Source organism: Staurois parvus, unplaced genomic scaffold, assembly GCF_062004578.1.
Source record: "Staurois parvus isolate SC_StPar_1 unplaced genomic scaffold, SC_StPar_1.0 ptg000174l, whole genome shotgun sequence".
Lineage (NCBI taxonomy): Eukaryota > Metazoa > Chordata > Amphibia > Anura > Ranidae > Staurois > Staurois parvus.
The window spans coordinates 1,969,066-1,990,000 of NW_028317970.1; positions in this window are offsets into that span (position 1 = coordinate 1,969,066).

A 20,935-nucleotide genomic window follows, 5' to 3' on the forward strand; every position below is an offset into this window, starting at 1 on the left:
CACCGTTCACCTGATTTGGATGTAAATACCCTCAAATTAAAGCTGACAGTCTGCAGTTAAAGCACATTTTGTTCATTTCATTTCATATCCGTTGTGGTGGTGTATAGAGCCAAAAATGTTAGAATTGTGTCCATGTCCCAATATTTATGGACCTGACTGTATGAATGTAAGTTAAGGACTTTAGATTGTACGCCCCTTGAGGGGTGGGGACTGATGTGAATGTACAATATATATGTAAAGAGATGCGTAAATTGATGACGCTATATAAGTAATGGAAATAAATAAGAAAAAAGGAAAGAATGAATAAACAGGAACAAATTTTATAAGAAATAAAAAGAGTACATGCAAAGGTAACGTATACACACACATTCCTGAATATCCATGCATAGACTGCTGACAAGTCCATCTACATATTAAAAGGGAATTCCTGAAGAGTGATAGACTATGGGGACTATTCTGGTGCTAATTCTATTTAAAAGGCAAACTGTATCTGTGTGACTGTAATGAGAGAAATGGTAATGGGTCCAATGGACAATAGTATACTGTCCTGTCCTGGGTGACCAGGGTGGGAAACAATTGTCCATTTCAGCAATTAACATTTTCATGATAAGATGTTTGGTCAAAAAATCAGAAATCCCTCCAGCAGGTATTAATCTGTATATGAAGGGAAGATTAACAGCTAAAGACTTTATACCCACATGGAAGGAAGATATATTTTAAATATATTCTAAAAATATTCTTCCCAATATTTTGACATATATTTGAAATACTACAATCTTGGCCGTATATATATGCTGCATGTTAAAATGAGTTTTTTATATATTCCAAAATATATTAAAAATATCTTTAAAAATATATATTTTTAAAATGTATTCTTCAGATTTTTTTTAACATATAAAAAAGTAACTTTAACATATATTTTTACATTTATTTGTAAATACATTCCAAAAATGTAGATTAAATGTATTTACAAAGGCATACAGTATATATGTAAATGTATTTTTAAAAATATGTTTCCTATATTTTGTAATACAAATGCAAATGCATTTCATTATACAGTATATATATTTATTGAAATATCTTTAGAAATATATTGCATATGACCAAAATTGTAGTATTTCAATAAATTTTGGAAGAATATTTTTAAAATATATTTAACCACTGGACATCCTGAGGATTTACCCCCCTTCCTGTTTTTGCTGTTCGGCGCTGCACTATTTCAACTGAGAATTGCGCAGTCATGCAATGCTGTACCCAAATTAAATCTACGTCCTTTTTTTCATACAAATAGAGCTTTCTTTCATTGGTATTTGATCACCTGTGCGATTTTTATTTTTCACACCATAAACAAGAAAAGGCCAAACTTTTTGAAGAAAAAGGATATTTTTTGCTTTTGGCTATAAAAAATATATAGTAAACTCAAACTTCATTATAAATTTAGGCCAAAATGTATTCTGCTCCATTATTTGGTAAAAAAATCCCAATCAGTGTATATTGATAGTTATAGCGTCTACAATCTATGGGATAGATAATGGAATTTACACAGCTTTTACTTTCTGACTGCCATCACATTTCTTGAGGTGCTAAAATACCAGGATAGTACAAACACCCCCAAATACCAGGATAGTACAAACACCCCCAAATACCAGGACAGTACAAACACCCCCAAATACCAGGATAGTACAAACACCCCCAAATACCAGGACAGTACAAACACCCCCAAATACCAGGACAGTACAAACACCCCCAAATACCAGAATAGTACAAACACCTCCAAATACCAGGACAGTACAAACACCCCCAAATACCAGGATAGTACAAACACCCCCAAATACCAGGATAGTACAAACACCCCCAAATACCAGGATAGTACATACACCCCCAAATACCAGGACAGTACAAACACCCCCAAATGACCCCTTTTCGGAAAGTAGACACCCTAAGCTATCTGCTGAGAGGCATATTGAGTTCATGGAAGATTTTTTTTGTTCCACTACTTTTTGGAAAATGACAAAAATATATATATTGTTTTACACAAAGTTGTCATTTAAGTGATATATTTCTGGCATGAGCCATGGGCATATGTGGAATTATATATATAGACTTTTTGGGAGCCTAGCCACATACAGGAGCCTGAAATCCAATGACCACTTTGAAAGCCTGAAGGTGCGTAACTTCCTCATTTCACTTCCTCACTACCTATCACAGTTTTGGAGGCCCTGAAATGCCAGGATAGCACCAAACCCCCCAACCCCAAATGAACCCTTTTTGGAAAGTAGACACCCCAAGGAATTTAAAAAGAGGCATGGTGAGTATTTTTCAGATCTCATGTTTTTCACAAGGTATTGAAATATTCAAAAAGAAAAGAAATATGTTTTTGTTTTTTTTCTTCATTTTATAAAAACTTTTGGCAACAAATGAGATCTGCAAAATACTCACCATGCTTCTTATTAAATTCCTTGGGGTGTCTACTTTCCAAAAAGGGGTAATTTGGGGGGGGGGTTTGGTGCTATCCTGGCATTTCAGGGCCACCGAAACTGTGATAGGTAGTCTGGAAGTGTAATGAGGAAATAAAGCCCTTTAAAAGCCTAAAGGTGCTTATTGGATTTTGGGTCCTGTACTTGGCTAGACTGCCAAAATGTCTCTCACATGTGGTACCCCCATACTCGGGAGAAGTAGCAGAATGTATTTTGGGGTGTAATTCCACATATACCCATGGCATGTGTGAGCAATAAATCATTTAAATGACAATTTTATGTAAAAATTTTTTGTCATTTTCCAAAAACTTAAATTCTATGACTTCATGATCTTCAGTTGAGTGATATGCAGGACCCAACTTTGGTAACCGGATCTTGGTGTGTGGGTATATACCTGAGATAATATTTCAGTTTAGATATATGCCACACTTATTTTGTAATTTTTTTTGTAATTAAATGAAGCAAGTCTTTCTTTTGAGCCGAGTGCAAAGTTCCAAGACAGATGACATAGGAAGCATCTAGGTACTAGAACTATTGTGTGATCATTAGAGAACACATCCAGATGGAGATTAGTGAGAAGTTTGACTCACTATAATTGAGTTTCCTGGAGACCTACAATTGACTTTAATCCAGATATCTCCTGGCTTCCCATAGACAATGGTGCTTGTTTAGATAACACACATCTGCAAGGACTTGTGAGAACCAGAGTCACTAAGGTTCAGTCCCACCATTGTCATTGTACGGTATCTTGTGTTTGATCATCTGCGAGGTCTTGTGAGAACCAGAGTCACTAAGGTTCAGTCCCACCATTGTCATTGTACGGTATCTTGTGTTTGATCATCTGCGAGGTCTTGTGAGAACCAGAGACACTAAGGTTCAGTCCCACCATTGTCATTGTACGGTATCTTGTGTTTGATCATCTGCGAGGTCCTGTGAGAACCAGAGTCACTAAGGTTCAGTCCCACCATTGTCATTGTACGGTATCTTGTGTTTGATCATCTGCGAGGTCCTGTGAGAACCAGAGTCACTAAGGTTCAGTCCACCATTGTCATTGTACGGTATCTTGTGTTTGATCATCTGCGAGGTCCTGTGAGAACCAGTCACTAAGGTTCAGTCCACCATTGTCATTGTACGGTATCTTGTGTTTGATCATCTGCAAGGTCCTGTGAGAACCAGAGTCACTAAGGTTCAGTCCACCATTGTCATTGTATGGTATCTTGTGTTTGGTCATCTGCGAGGTCTTGTGAGAACCAGTCACTAAGGTTCAGTCCACCATTGTCATTGTACGGTATCTTGTGTTTGATCATCTGCAAGGACTTGTGAGAACCAGAGTCACTAAGGTTCAGTCCACCATTGTCATTGTACGGTATCTTGTGTTTGATCATCTGCAAGGACTTGTGAGAACCAGAGTCACTAAGGTTCAGTCCACCATTGTCATTGTACGGTATCTTGTGTTTGATCATCTGCGAGGTTCTGTGAGAACCAGAGTCACTAAGGTTCAGTCCCACCATTGTCACTGTACGGCATCTTGTGTTTGATCATCTGCGAGGTCCTGTGAGAACCAGAGTCACTAAGGTTCAGTCCCACCATTGTCATTGTACGGTATCTTGTGTTTGATCATCTGCAAGGTCTTGGGAGAACCAGAGTCACTAAGGTTCAGTCCCACCATTGTCATTGTACGGTATCTTGTGTTTGATCATCTGCGAGGTCTTGTGAGAACCAGAGTCACTAAGCTTCAGTCCCACCATTGTCATTGTACGGTATCTTGTGTTTGATCATCTGCGAGGTCCTGTGAGAACCAGAGTCACTAAGGTTCAGTCCCACCATTGTCATTGTACGGTATCTTGTGTTTGATCATCTGCGAGGTCTTGTGAGAACCGGAGTCACTAAGGTTCAGTCCCACCATTGTCATTGTACGGTATCTTGTGTTTGATCATCTGCGAGGTCCTGTGAGAACCAGAGTCACTAAGGTTCAGTCCACCATTGTCATTGTACGGTATCTTGTGTTTGATCATCTGCGAGGTCTTGTGAGAACCAGTCACTAAGGTTCAGTCCACCATTGTCATTGTACGGTATCTTGTGTTTGATCATCTGCGAGGTCTTGTGAGAACCAGTCACTAAGGTTCAGTCCACCATTGTCATTGTATGGTATCTTGTGTTTGATCATCTGCGAGGTCCTGTGAGAACCAGAGTCACTAAGGTTCAGTCCACCATTGTCATTGTACGGTATCTTGTGTTTGATCATCTGCGAGGTCTTGTGAGAACCAGTCACTAAGGTTCAGTCCACCATTGTCATTGTACGGTATCTTGTGTTTGATCATCTGCGAGGTCCTGTGAGAACCAGTCACTAAGGTTCAGTCCACCATTGTCATTGTACGGTATCTTGTGTTTGATCATCTGCGAGGTCCTGTGAGAACCAGTCACTAAGGTTCAGTCCCACCATTGTCATTGTACGGTATCTTGTGTTTGATCATCTGCGAGGTCCTGTGAGAACCAGAGTCACTAAGGTTCAGTCCACCATTGTCATTGTACGGTATCTTGTGTTTGATCATCTACGAGGTCCTGTGAGAACCAGAGTCACTAAGGTTCAGTCCCACCATTGTCATTGTACGGTATCTTGTGTTTGATCATCTGCAAGGACTTGTGAGAACCAGAGTCACTAAGGTTCAGTCCCACCATTGTCATTGTACGGTATCTTGTGTTTGATCATCTGCAGGCCTCACATAGTGGATTTGGTCCCCATTGTATGTCACACAGATCTCCTCCACTCATGGTTTATGGTGGCTTCCTGGAAGGTCACCTGCAGTTCATCAACTATTTTAACCCATAAGAGTCAGCTTAGAATTTCCTTTTTGGGATAATATCATTTTCCTTAATAAATAGTCCAAAAGTCACTACAGAGACAGATGTGACTGTGGGGGAGGGGACATTAGAGTGTAAGCTCCACTGGTGCAGAGACTGAAGTGACTGCGGGGGAGGGGACATTAGAGTGTAAGCTCCACTGGTGCAGAGACTGATGTGATTGTAAGGGAAGGGGACATTAGAGTGTAAGCTCCTCCAGTACAGAGACTGATGTGACTGTGGGGGAGGGGGCATTAAAGTGTAAGCTCCTCTGGTGCAGAGACTGATGTGATTGTGGGGGAGGGGACATTAGAGTGTAAACTCCTCTGGTACAGAGACTGATGGGACTGTGGGGGAGGGGACATTAGAGTGTTAGCTCCTCTGGTTGAGACTGATGTGACTGTGGGGGAGGGGACATTAAAGTGTAAGCTCCTCTGGTGCAGAGACTGATGTGACTGTGGGGGGAGGGGACATTAGAGTGTAAGCTCCTCTGATACAGAGACTGATGTGACTGTGGGGGAGGGGACATTAAAGTGTAAGCTCCTCTGGTGCAGAGACTGATGTGACTGTGGGGGAGGGGACATTAGAGTGTAAGCTCCTCTGGTGCAGAGACTGATGTGACTGTGGGGGGAGGGGACATTAGAGTGTAAGCTCCTCTGATACAGAGACTGATGTGACTGTGGGGGAGGGGACATTAAAGTGTAAGCTCCTCTGGTACAGAGACTGATGTGACTGTGGGGGAGGGGACATTAAAGTGTAAGCTCCTCTGATACAGAGACTGATGTGACTGTGGGGGAGGGGACATTAAAGTGTAAGCTCCTCTGATACAGAGACTGATGTGACTGCGGGGGAGGGGACATTAGAGTGTAATCTTCTCTGGTACAGAGACCGATGGGACTGTGGGGGAGGGGACATTAGAGTGTAAGCTCTTATGGTACAGAGACTGATGTGACTGCGGGGGAGGGGACATTAGAGTGTAAGCTCCTCTGGTGCAGAGATTGATGTGACTTTGGGGGAGGGGACATTAGAGTGTAAGCTCCTCTGGTACAGAAACTAAAGTTACTGTGGGGGAGGGGGCATTAGAGTGTAAGCTCTTCTGGTACAGAGACTGATGTGACTGTGGGGGAGGGGACATTAGAGTGTAAGCTCCTCTGGTACAGAGACTGATGTGACTGTGGGGGAGGGGGCATTAGAGTGTAAGCTCTTCTGGTACAGAGACTGATGTGACTGTGGGGGAGGGGACATTAGAGTGTAAGCTCCTCTGTACAGAGACTGATGGGACTGTGGGGGAGGGGACATTATAGTGTACGTTCCTCTGTACAGAGACTGATGTGACTGTGGGGGAGGGGACATTAGAGTGTAAGCTCCTCTGGTGCAGAGACTGATGTGACTGTGGGGGAGGGGACATTAGAGTGTAAGCTCCTTTGGTACAGAGACTGATGTGACTGTGGGGGAGGGGACATTAGAGTGTAAACTCCTCTGGTACAGAGACTGATGTGACTGTGGGGGAGGGGCCATTATAGTGTAAGCTCCTCTGGTGCAGAGACTGATGTGACTGTGGGGGAGGGGACATTAGAGTGTAAGCTCCTTTGGTACAGAGACTGATGTGACTGTGGGGGAGGGGACATTAGAGTGTAAGCTCCTCTGGTACAGAGACTGATGTGACTGTGGGGGAGGGGACATTAGAGTGTAAGCTCCTCTGGTACAGAGACCGATTTCACTGTGGGGGAGGGGATATTTGAGTGTAAGCTCTTCTGGTACAGAGACCGATTTGACTGTGGGGGAGGGGACATTAGAGTGTAAGCTCCTCTGGTAGAGAGACTGATGTGACTGTGGGGGAGGGGACATTAGAGTGTAAATTTTTTGTTTATTAAAATCTTGCAAACAAAAAACATCATAAAAATCATATTTACATATATACAGAATAAAATATATATAATTAAACAAAACCAGCTTACTTCAGCAAAATAACAAATCCTGACCGTCACCTAAACCCCCCTCAGGCTAAGAAACGATTAAACATTCACCCCATACATTGATCCCACACATTCACCCCATACATCGATCCCATGCATTCATCCCATACATTGATCCCACACATTCATCCCATACATCGATCCCACACATTCATCCCATACATCAATCCCATGCATGCAGCCTTTCTTCAAAAATCTGATGTTACAAAATCTAGGGGACGTGAAAGGACAGAAAGAGAAGCCACGCCCCCAGAGACTGACAGACAGCAGCTACAGGGACCTGACATTCCTCCACGCCTTTGTCCAGGCTCCCGGCCGCCACCTGTCCTTCTCAAGACCCCGAATCTTCCCAACCTCACCCAGAATGTTGTTCACCACCCCCTCGACAGGAAGGACTTTTTTGCGAATGGAAACCTGACACCGTGCATTCCACGTGTGGTAACGGACTACTAAGCCAACTAGAAAAAGTGTCTCAAAATCAAAATCCCGGTGAGTCTGAAAGGCTCCGTAAGACCACTCCGCGTAACTCAAGCGGGAAAGGAAAGGGATCCCCAGAGCCCCACCCACCCGCTTGTAGACTTCTATATTGAAGGGGCACTGAAGCAAGAAATGGTCCATCGTCTCCTCCACCCCACCGCACTCCACTCTTGGACAACCACGGTTCTCCGCAGAGCGATGCTTCAGGTTGCCCTTCACATAGAGTCTGCCATGGAACGAGAGCCAGGCCAAATCCCGAAACTTTAAAGGGATTCTCTCCAGATTCATCAAACGCAGACCCTCCCTCATAACCGAGCCTGGGCAATCCCTCAAGGCCAATGGCTCGCTAAAGGCAGATTCAACAACCCTCCTCTCCAGGGCCTTCCTAGGAAGAGATTTAATTTCCTCCGCCGTCACTCGCCATTGCCGAAGCATTTTCAGACACGGGGCAACATAAGCCGGGAGCTTACCATGTTGGACCCTCAGGCTTTTCACTGGCCCACCATTCTCCCAGCTCCGTAGAAAAGGCCTAAACCAGGACTGAAAAATACCAACCCACCCAGGCGGTTCCTCTGCCAGCATGCTACCAAAATTATGTTTCAAAAACATCAGAGAAAAGAAAACCACCGGGTTGACCATACCTAGGCCACCCATCCGCCTGGGAAGGTAGGTTACAGACCTCTTAATGAGGTTCAGTTTGTGCCCCCATAACAGCTGGAAGAAACAACTGTAGATCCTCGCATAGAGAGACACTGGCAAAACACAGACAAAGCTGACATACAGAAATACCGGGATCAGGTAAGTTTTAATCAGGTCAATCCTTTCCCTGTAAGAGAGTTTCCAATCCTTCCAGCTGGCCACCTTGGCATCGGCATCTTGTAGCCTGCTTACCCAATTTGCAAGGCCGTAATCACCGGGACCAAATCTGATGCCTAATACTTTAATTTCCTGCTGGGGCTCTGGGAAGGCGTCCGGAAGGGTAAAGCCTTCGCCTTCCTCTCCCATCCAGAAAACCTCACTCTTATCCTGATTGATCTTTGAGCCAGATGCCTCAGCATACTGTTCCATCACCGAGACCACCTCCTCCGCCTCCTGCGTCCCGGAGATGAAAAGAGACACATCATCAGCATAGGCCACGACCCTCAGAGGGGGCTCCCCAGGAATGCCCAAAGGAACTCCACACAACGGTCCGGTCTCTAACCTCCGAATGAAGGGATCGATTACAAACGCATATAGCAGAGGACTCAAAGGACTCCCCTGACGCACACCTGAGCCAACCTCAAAGGGCCGTCCAATCCAACCATTCACAAGCATGAAGCTTTCAGCCCCTCTGTATAAGGTCTTTAGCCAATCGATAAAGCCCCCCTCCAGGCCATACTTGCCAAGAAGCAGCCATAGGTACTCATGATTGACTCGATCAAAAGCTTTGGCCTGATCCAATGCCAGCAGGAACTTTCCCCAGCCTGCAGCCCTGCACCGCTCCAGGGCCTCCCGGACAGCTAACACCGCTGAAAAAGTGCTTCTTCCCTGAACCGAACAGTGCTGATGGCGAGAAAGTAAATTGCCTGCAACAGACGATAAACGCCAGAAAATAATTTTTGCCAATATCTTCCTATCAACATTGAGAAGGCTAATGGGCCGCCAATTCTCGAGGAATCCTTACCCTTTGACAGAAGAATCACTGCAGATTGTCGCATGGAGGGAGAGAGCGAACCCTCTCTCAGACAGCCATTAAACACCTCCACCAAATATGGGGCCAGAGTCACCTTAAAGTGCTTATAAAACTCGGCTGTCAATCCGTCTGGCCCAGGCAACTTCTTCATGGCAAGCTGATCAATAGCTTTCACCACCTCATCTGCCGTGATGTCCTCTGTCAAACTCACAAGAGAACTGCCATTTCCCAGTCCTGGAGTAGAGTCCAGAAAACCCGACATGCTTGCCCGATCGAGGTCCCTCCTACCCAGGAGGTCAGCATAATATGACCTGGAGGTTTCCAGGATCCCCGACTTGGACTTTGTCAGGGAACCCGTACTGTCAACCAGGCCTACAACTGACTTAACTGCTCTACCTTGTTTGCAGTCCTGGTAAGGGTCGGGCGAGTGATATTTCCCATAATCCCTTTCCAGAACCAAAGAGGCATGCCTGTCATATTGACACTGCCTGAGCAAGAGTTTGACCTCAGAGATCGCTTCTGGATCCCCATTATTCGAGACAAGCCGATCGAGCTTCCTCCGCAGACGCTGGTAGGTGACATACTTATCAAGCTGTTTATTCCTTCCTATGGCCTTGAAAAACCCAACGATCCTTCGTTTTGTAAGCTCCCACCACTCGGACTTACTGCTGCAAACGTCCATGATTGATACCTGTGCCTGAAAAAAATCCTCAAAGGATTGACTCACCTTCTCATCGTCCAGGAGTGCCGAATTCAGCTTCCAGGTACCCCTCCCCTTAGGTGGTGTATCGGGGCCACTCAGAGTCACAGACAGAATACAGTGATCGGAAAACTCTACCGCCTGACACACTGGTGCCGAGAAGGCGGAGTTCCCCTTTAAAAAAAACCTATCTATTCTACTCCGACTGGAACCTCTCTGAAAAGTGAATCCCGTGTCGTCTGGGCAGCAATGAATGTGCACATCAACCAGACCTGCCTCTCTAGCCGTCACAGTCCAGCCTGACTCCGGTCCCTCTCCTGTCCTTAGTCCTAGTGACGGTGTTAAAGTCACCACCGAAGACAACTTGCTGGGCTGTAAAAAGGAAAGGCTTGATCTTCATGAAGAGGCATTTCCTGTCCCATTTTGTCTGGGGCCCATAGATGTTAATCAGGCGCAGGTCCTGCCCCCCCATGGAGACGTCTAAGACCATGCATCTCCCCATTTCTACCTCAATAATCCGCCGACAGGTTACCATGCCGGAAAAAAGTACCGCAACTCCAGTGTAAGGCTCGGCCGCAAGAGACCAGAAGGAGGGGCCGCGCCTCCACTCCTTCTTCGCCATATGAACATCCCCCAAACTGGACAACCTGGTCTCCTGCAAAAAGAAAATGTCAGCATCAAACCTGCTGAGCAAAAATAAGGCCATGTTACGTGCGCTTACTGATTTTATGCTGGAGACATTAATGGTCGCCACCTTCAAAGGAGTGGGAACCGCCATCAGGATGATCGAGGTACCCGTTTCTTAGCCTGCTTACCCCCCTCCCTACTTGGAGACCCTACACGCTTCATAGTCCTCTGTGTTTCCTCCTCCATGGAAACCAGAGACTCATCCCCTGAAGATCCCTCATCCTCCACCTCAGATAACACTTCAAATGTGTTTGACACCTCCACCCTCCCAGGGTCAGGTACAGGCACATCCTTCTTCCGCTTCTTCTTCCCAGACTTCCTTTTTGCCTCCAACCACTCCATATCATCATTTGATAAACCGGCCCGCAAAGCCCCCTCCCCTTCCCTTCCACCATCACCAACAACATCATCCACCCCACTCTCTCCACTCACCACAGCAGTCCCCCCAACCTTCACCCCAACACCCCCACCATCATTCACTCCACCCCCCAGCGCCTCACGCGCTCTGACCCTCTGACGCCGGGGAGGGGGGGGTCGGTGCAACCATACACATTGGTCCAGTTCCCTCCACAGCCCCCACTACCTCTGGGGAAACTGACACAAGGAGGATCAGACACAACATCCACGGACACTGACTCAGGGGGCACAACACAAGGAGATGACACATTAGAGGGACCATCAGACACTGGGACCACAGGGACAGAGACATTGGGGACCCCTGGCCCAGCCTCCCTCTCCTCTGCCTCCTCCATGTCCAGACGAAAAAACTCTTCCACCAAAGCTGACTGGTTGTGCATGGCCTCAGGGCACCGGTTGTACGAATGGCCAACCTTATCACACAGATTGCACCTGATGATGTTACAATCCTTAGCCAGGTGCCCCAGATCCTGACATAGGGAGCACTTCATCTCTGGACATGAGGAGGCCAAGTGACCCCGAGAACCAGATGTCCCAGATCCTGACATAGAGAGCACTTCATCTCTGGACATGAGGAGGCCAAGTGACCCCGAGAACCAGATGCCCCAGATCCTGACATAGGGAGCACTTCATCTCTGGGCATGAGGAGGCGAAGTGACCCCGAGAACCGCATTTATTGCAGAGCTTGGGCTGTCCAGGGTAGAACACCACAATCCTGTCCTTCCCAATGAAGGCTGAGGAGGGCAGATGCTGGACCACATTCCCACACACATACAACCTCATCTGCACCGACCACCCACCAGTCCATATCCCTCTCTCATCCACAATCTTCCTCAGGGGTGCAAGTAGCTCCCCAAATCTCCTCAGTCAGACAGCCAAGTCAGCCGAAGGAATGGACTCATTCCGTACTAGAATGGTGACCGTCTTCACTAGAGGTTGGCGTGAGACCACCTTTGGGACGAGTCCCTTCCACTCCGGCAGACCCTTATACATGTGTTCATACTTCTCCCAGAATATATCCAGAGACTCGGGGCGCACAAAGGACAGATCATATTCATAGGATCCTACAGGGCTGATCAAGGCGAAGATGTCATCCGCCCTAAACCCCATCTCCAAAATCCTGTCCACCACCGACATCCTGACCGGGGGAGCACCCCCACCCTCCCATCTGAGCTCCACCAAATTCCTCCTCCTGAAGGACAGGGGTGCAGATGGCAGACCTGCAGCAGACCTCCCCCCAGAGCTGACAACATGATGTGACCCCCTCCTCCCAGCCAGAGCCCCAGCATAGGTCTTATGTGCAGCATTAGATGTAGTGGACCTTAAAGCTGCACCCCGCCCATTGGTTGCAGGAACCTCAGAGCCCCCGCTCTGCAGACCACCATCAGAGGCAGCAGCAGTCCCTCCATCCACCAACACACAGGCATTCCCCTTTCCAGCATTGCAAGCACTCTTATCATCCATATGTTTCCTTTCACTCGTGGCACTACTGCTCCCAGCAGACCCACTCACACCAGATGCTCCTGTCTCCCCCTCCCCCAACATACTCCTCTTAGGCAAAAGCCTTCCACTCCTGGTCACTCTCCCCTGGGTTTCAGCAACCCCTTTCAGAGTGCTGCTGACAATTTCCCTCCCACCATTTTCTGCTGCATTTGCAGCCATCAGCAGGGATTGTCCAGCAAGTGTGTCAGATCCCCCCTTTACCTTCCCCCCAGCAGAGTCCACAGTCACAGGGTTCCTGGTATCAGAGTCCTCAGTCCCAGCAGAGTGCAGTCCTGCAGGCACAGCAGCCATCTTCCCTGCAGAGCTCTGTGCACACACAGGAGGATTTCCCTCCAAAACACTGCAGTGCACATGGCTGTCCACACTGGAGTCCAAAATGGCACTTTTAATAAAGCGCGGCTTTTCTGTTTTTTTCTCCTTTACAGGACCAGGTACAGAGTCCTCACCGTCATCTTCATCCTCAGAGTCCTCAGAAAAACGGAAAGTTCTTCCAATTAGGGAAGACTCCAATTCCTCAATGTACTTCAGCAGCCCTCCACCATATTCCTCTACCTCCTGTGCTGTTCCTCCAGCTTGCTGTGGAGGGAGGGGGGCAGAGGCTGACATTTGCTCCAGGGAAGCAGATCCTGAGGTGGATGGGATAGCAGGGGCAGCATCCAGGACCCCCTCCTCACTCTCCACCCGTACTGCCACCGCCGATGCTGGATCCTTACCGGAGTCTCCCTTCATCTTCCTGAACCTTTCCTCATTCCGGAACTTTTCTCTGAAAGCTCCGCTCTTCTCCTTCAGCGTCTTTACCAGATTCTGCTGCTTCTTAATGGCGACCTCCAGACCCTTCATCTCCGGCTTCATGCTCTGCCTCTTGCTGCTCCATGACGTCCTCCAAACCCTTCATCTCCGGCTTCATGCTCTGCCTCTTGCTGCTCCATGACTTGTCATGGAGAACTTTCTTCTTCTTGTAGTCAGTTTTCAGACTCACCAACTTTTCCTCCTCCTTTGCGATTCTCACCAGATAATCAGCAACCCGCTCTCTGAAGACAGGGAGGGATTCCCCACTTTTAGGGCCACAGCCAAGGTCTTCAGGTGCTGGTAAAGTATGGGAAGGCAAGCTGGGTCCCTCAGGGGGAGCATGGTCTGAGCCTAGCCCAGAAGAGGCCATGTTTCTGGGGCCAGGCGAGCAGGCCTGGCCCCCTAGTGTCTGGAGAGGGAGAGTACCTGCAGCACAACCTCTCTGGTGCAGAGTGTAAGCTCCTCTGGTACAGAGACTGATGTGACTGTGGGGGAGGGGACATTAGAGTGTAAGCTCCTCTGGTACAGAGACTGATGTGACTGTGGGGGAGGGGACATTAGAGTGTAAGCTCCTCTGGTATAGAGACTGATGTGACTGTGGGGGAGGGGACATTAGAGCGTAAACTCCTCTGGTACAGAGACTGATGTGACTGTGGGGGGAGGGGACATTAGAGTGTAAGCTCCTCTGGTACAGAGACTGATGTGACTGTGGGGGAGGGGACATCAGATTTTAAGCTCTTCTGGTATGGAGAGTAATGTCACTGTGGGGGAGGGGACATTAGAGTGTAAGCTCCTCTGGTACAGAAATTGATATGATTTGGGGGGAGGGGACATTAGAGTGTAAGCTCCTCTGGTACAGAGACTGATGTGACTGTGGGGGAGGGGACATTAGAGTGTAAGCTCCTCTGGTACAGAGATTGATATGATTTGGGGGGAGGGGACATTAGAGTGTAAGCTCCTCTGGTACAGAGACTGATGTGACTGTGGGGGAGGGGACATTAGAGTGTAAGCTCCTCTGGTACAGAGACTGATGTGACTGTGGGGGAGGGGACATTAGAGTGTAAGCTCCTCTGTTATAGAGACTGATGTGACTGTGGGGAGGGGACATTAGAGTGTAAGCTCCTCTGGTGCAGAGACTGATGTGACTGTGGGGGGAGGGGACATTAGAGTGTAAGCTCCTCTGGTACAGAGATTGATATGATTTGGGGGGAGGGGACATTAGAGTGTAAGCTCCTCTGGTACAGAGACTGATGTGACTGTGGGGGAGGGGACATTAGAGTGTAAGCTCCTCTGGTACAGAGACTGATGTGACTGTGGGGGAGGGGACATTAGAGTGTAAGCTCCTCTGGTACAGAGACTGATGTGACTGTGGGGGAGGGGACATTAGAGTGTAAGCTCCTCTGGTACAGAGATTGATATGATTTGGGGGGAGGGGACATTAGAGTGTAAGCTCCTCTGGTACAGAGACTGATGTGACTGTGGGGGAGGGGACATTAGAGTGTAAGCTCCTCTGGTACAGAGACTGATGTGACTGTGGGGGAGGGGACATTAGAGTGTAAGCTCCTCTGGTGCAGAGACTGATGTGACTGTGGGGGGAGGGGACATTAGAGTGTAAGCTCCTCTGGTACAGAGATTGATATGATTTGGGGGGAGGGGACATTAGAGTGTAAGCTCCTCTGGTACAGAGACTGATGTGACTGTGGGGGAGGGGACATTAGAGTGTAAGCTCCTCTGGTACAGAGACTGATGTGACTGTGGGGGGAGGGGACATTAGAGTGTAAGCTCCTCTGGTACAGAGACTGATGTGACTGTGGGGGAGGGGACATTAGAGTGTAAGCTCCTCTGTTATAGAGACTAGAGATGAGCGAATCGAAGTATCCGAAGTGGAATTCGAGTCGAATATCGGAAAAATTTCGATTCGTGCCGAATCCGAAAAACAGCCTAATTCGGACGCGCGAATCGAAATTTTTCCGAAAATGGCGGCTGACATGTGCGGCGACGGAGCGGGGATGTCGGGGAAGGCGCGCAGACAAGGCGCGCTGCCCCATAATGCATTCCTCAACGACATGTGATCGCATCAGCCAATCAGCAGCCAGCCAGCCAGCACTGTGTAATGGTCGAGGTATATATAGCGGCCATTTTGGAAATCTTCATTTGCCTGCAGTCATTGAACAGAGGCAGACCGCTCTGTACTAGGGACAGGGACAGAGTTAGGGCCACAGAAACGAGAATTGGGGACAGAGAGAAGTTACTTAGGGACAGAGAACCATTACTCAGGGACACAGACTTGTTAATGAGGGCCACAGAATCGTTATTTAGGGACAAAGAAACGCTAGTTAGGGCCACAGAATTCATACTCAGGGACAGACAGAATTTTCACTCAGTGCCAGAGAATTGTTACTTAGGGCCACAGAAACGTTATTAGGGCCACAGAATTTTTACTCAGGGACAGACAGAATTGTTACTGAGTGCCAGAGAATTGTTACTCAGGGACAGACAGAATTGTTACTGAGTGCCAGAGAATTCTTACTCAGGGCCACAGAATTCATTCTCAGGGACAGACAGAATTGTTACTCAGGGACAGACAGAATTGTTACTGAGTGCCAGAGAATTGTTACTCAGGGACAGACAGAATTGTTACTGAGTGCCAGAGAATTGTTACTCAGGGACAGACAGAATTGTTACTGAGTGCCAGAGAATTGTTACTCGCACAGACACAAAATTGTTACTTGCACAGACACAGAATTGTTACTCGCACAGACACAGAATTGTTACTGAGTGCCAGAGAATTGTTACTCAGGGACAGACAGAATTGTTACTGAGTGCCAGAGAATTGTTACTCAGGGACAGACAGAATTGTTACTGAGTGCCAGAGAATTGTTACTCAGGGACAGACAGAATTGTTACTGAGTGCCAGAGAATTGTTACTCAGGGACAGACAGAATTGTTACTGAGTGCCAGAGAATTGTTACTCGCACAGACACAAAATTGTTACTTGCACAGACACAGAATTGTTACTCGCACAGACACAGAATTGTTACTCAGGGCCACAGAATTCATACTCAGGGACAGACAGAATTGTTACTGAGTGCCAGAGAATTGTTACTCAGGGACAGACAGAATTGTTACTGAGTGCCAGAGAATTGTTACTCAGGGACAGACAGAATTGTTACTGAGTGCCAGAGAATTGTTACTCGCACAGACACAAAATTGTTACTTGCACAGACACAGAATTGTTACTCGCACAGACACAGAATTGTTACTCAGGGCCACAGAATTCATACTCAGGGACAGACAGAATTGTTACTGAGTGCCAGAGAATTGTTACTCAGGGACAGACAGAATTGTTACTGAGTGCCAGAGAATTGTTACTCGCACAGACACAAAATTGTTACTTGCACAGACACAGAATTGTTACTCGCACAGACACAGAATTGTTACTCAGGGCCACAGAATTCATACTCAGGGACAGACAGAATTGTTACTGAGTGCCAGAGAATTGTTACTCGCACAGACACAAAATTGTTACTTGCACAGACACAGAATTGTTACTCGCACAGACACAGAATTGTTACTGAGTGCCAGAGAATTGTTACTCAGGGACAGACAGAATTGTTACTGAGTGCCAGAGAATTGTTACTCAGGGACAGACAGAATTGTTACTGAGTGCCAGAGAATTGTTACTCAGGGACAGACAGAATTGTTACTGAGTGCCAGAGAATTGTTACTCAGGGACAGACAGAATTGTTACTGAGTGCCAGAGAATTGTTACTCGCACAGACACAAAATTGTTACTTGCACAGACACAGAATTGTTACTCGCACAGACACAGAATTGTTACTCAGGGCCACAGAATTCATACTCAGGGACAGACAGAATTGTTACTGAGTGCCAGAGAATTGTTACTCAGGGACAGACAGAATTGTTACTGAGTGCCAGAGAATTGTTACTCAGGGACAGACAGAATTGTTACTGAGTGCCAGAGAATTGTTACTCGCACAGACACAAAATTGTTACTTGCACAGACACAGAATTGTTACTCGCACAGACACAGAATTGTTACTGAGTGCCAGAGAATTGTTACTCAGGGACAGACAGAATTGTTACTGAGTGCCAGAGAATTGTTACTCAGGGACAGACAGAATTGTTACTGAGTGCCAGAGAATTGTTACTCGCACAGACACAAAATTGTTACTTGCACAGACACAGAATTGTTACTCGCACAGACACAGAATTGTTACTCAGGGCCACAGAATTCATACTCAGGGACAGACAGAATTGTTACTGAGTGCCAGAGAATTGTTACTCAGGGACAGACAGAATTGTTACTGAGTGCCAGAGAATTGTTACTCAGGGACAGACAGAATTGTTACTGAGTGCCAGAGAATTGTTACTCGCACAGACACAAAATTGTTACTTGCACAGACACAGAATTGTTACTCGCACAGACACAGAATTGTTACTCAGGGCCACAGAATTCATACTCAGGGACAGACAGAATTGTTACTGAGTGCCAGAGAATTGTTACTCAGGGACAGACAGAATTGTTACTGAGTGCCAGAGAATTGTTACTCGCACAGACACAAAATTGTTACTTGCACAGACACAGAATTGTTACTCGCACAGACACAGAATTGTTACTCAGGGCCACAGAATTCATACTCAGGGACAGACAGAATTGTTACTGAGTGCCAGAGAATTGTTACTCGCACAGACACAAAATTGTTACTTGCACAGACACAGAATTGTTACTCGCACAGACACAGAATTGTTACTGAGTGCCAGAGAATTGTTACTCAGGGACAGACAGAATTGTTACTGAGTGCCAGAGAATTGTTACTCAGGGACAGACAGAATTGTTACTGAGTGCCAGAGAATTGTTACTCAGGGACAGACAGAATTGTTACTGAGTGCCAGAGAATTGTTACTCAGGGACAGACAGAATTGTTACTGAGTGCCAGAGAATTGTTACTCGCACAGACACAAAATTGTTACTTGCACAGACACAGAATTGTTACTCGCACAGACACAGAATTGTTACTCAGGGCCACAGAATTCATACTCAGGGACAGACAGAATTGTTACTGAGTGCCAGAGAATTGTTACTCAGGGACAGACAGAATTGTTACTGAGTGCCAGAGAATTGTTACTCAGGGACAGACAGAATTGTTACTGAGTGCCAGAGAATTGTTACTCGCACAGACACAAAATTGTTACTTGCACAGACACAGAATTGTTACTCGCACAGACACAGAATTGTTACTGAGTGCCAGAGAATTGTTACTCAGGGACAGACAGAATTGTTACTGAGTGCCAGAGAATTGTTACTCAGGGACAGACAGAATTGTTACTGAGTGCCAGAGAATTGTTACTCAGGGACAGACAGAATTGTTACTGAGTGCCAGAGAATTGTTACTCGCACAGACACAAAATTGTTACTTGCACAGACACAGAATTGTTACTCGCACAGACACAGAATTGTTACTCAGGGCCACAGAATTCATACTCAGGGACAGACAGAATTGTTACTGAGTGCCAGAGAATTGTTACTCAGGGACAGACAGAATTGTTACTGAGTGCCAGAGAATTGTTACTCAGGGACAGACAGAATTGTTACTGAGTGCCAGAGAATTGTTACTCGCACAGACACAAAATTGTTACTTGCACAGACACAGAATTGTTACTCGCACAGACACAGAATTGTTACTGAGTGCCAGAGAATTGTTACTCAGGGACAGACAGAATTGTTACTGAGTGCCAGAGAATTGTTACTCAGGGACAGACAGAATTGTTACTGAGTGCCAGAGAATTGTTACTCAGGGACAGACAGAATTGTTACTGAGTGCCAGAGAATTGTTACTCGCACAGACACAAAATTGTTACTTGCACAGACACAGAATTGTTACTCGCACAGACACAGAATTGTTACTCAGGGCCACAGAATTCATACTCAGGGACAGACAGAATTGTTACTGAGTGCCAGAGAATTGTTACTCAGGGACAGACAGAATTGTTACTGAGTGCCAGAGAATTGTTACTCAGGGACAGACAGAATTGTTACTGAGTGCCAGAGAATTGTTACTCGCACAGACACAAAATTGTTACTTGCACAGACACAGAATTGTTACTCGCACAGACACAGAATTGTTACTCAGGGCCACAGAATTCATACTCAGGGACAGACAGAATTGTTACTGAGTGCCAGAGAATTGTTACTCGCACAGACACAAAATTGTTACTTGCACAGACACAGAATTGTTACTCGCACAGACACAGAATTGTTACTGAGTGCCAGAGAATTGTTACTCAGGGACAGACAGAATTGTTACTGAGTGCCAGAGAATTGTTACTCAGGGACAGACAGAATTGTTACTGAGTGCCAGAGAATTGTTACTCAGGGACAGACAGAATTGTTACTGAGTGCCAGAGAATTGTTACTCAGGGACAGACAGAATTGTTACTGAGTGCCAGAGAATTGTTACTCGCACAGACACAAAATTGTTACTTGCACAGACACAGAATTGTTACTCGCACAGACACAGAATTGTTACTCAGGGCCACAGAATTCATACTCAGGGACAGACAGAATTGTTACTGAGTGCCAGAGAATTGTTACTCAGGGACAGACAGAATTGTTACTGAGTGCCAGAGAATTGTTACTCAGGGACAGACAGAATTGTTACTGAGTGCCAGAGAATTGTTACTCGCACAGACACAAAATTGTTACTTGCACAGACACAGAATTGTTACTCGCACAGACACAGAATTGTTACTGAGTGCCAGAGAATTGTTACTCAGGGACAGACAGAATTGTTACTGAGTGCCAGAGAATTGTTACTCAGGGACAGACAGAATTGTTACTGAGTGCCAGAGAATTGTTACTCAGGGACAGACAGAATTGTTACTGAGTGCCAGAGAATTGTTACTCGCACAGACACAAAATTGTTACTTGCACAGACACAGAATTGTTACTCGCACAGACACAGAATTGTTACTCAGGGCCACAGAATTCATACTCAGGGACAGACAGAATTGTTACTGAGTGCCAGAGAATTGTTACTCAGGGACAGACAGAATTGTTACTGAGTGCCAGAGAATTGTTACTCAGGGACAGACAGAATTGTTACTGAGTGCCAGAGAATTGTTACTCGCACAGACACAAAATTGTTACTTGCACAGACACAGAATTGTTACTCGCACAGACACAGAATTGTTACTCGCACAGACACAGAATTGTTACTCAGGGCCACAGAATTCATACTCAGGGACAGACAGAATTGTTACTGAGTGCCAGAGAATTGTTACTCAGGGACACCTAATCGTTGAATTAAATAGTATGTCAGACAACATGCAGAGGAGTGGCAGAGGAGGCAATGTTTTAGGAGCGAGCAGACGT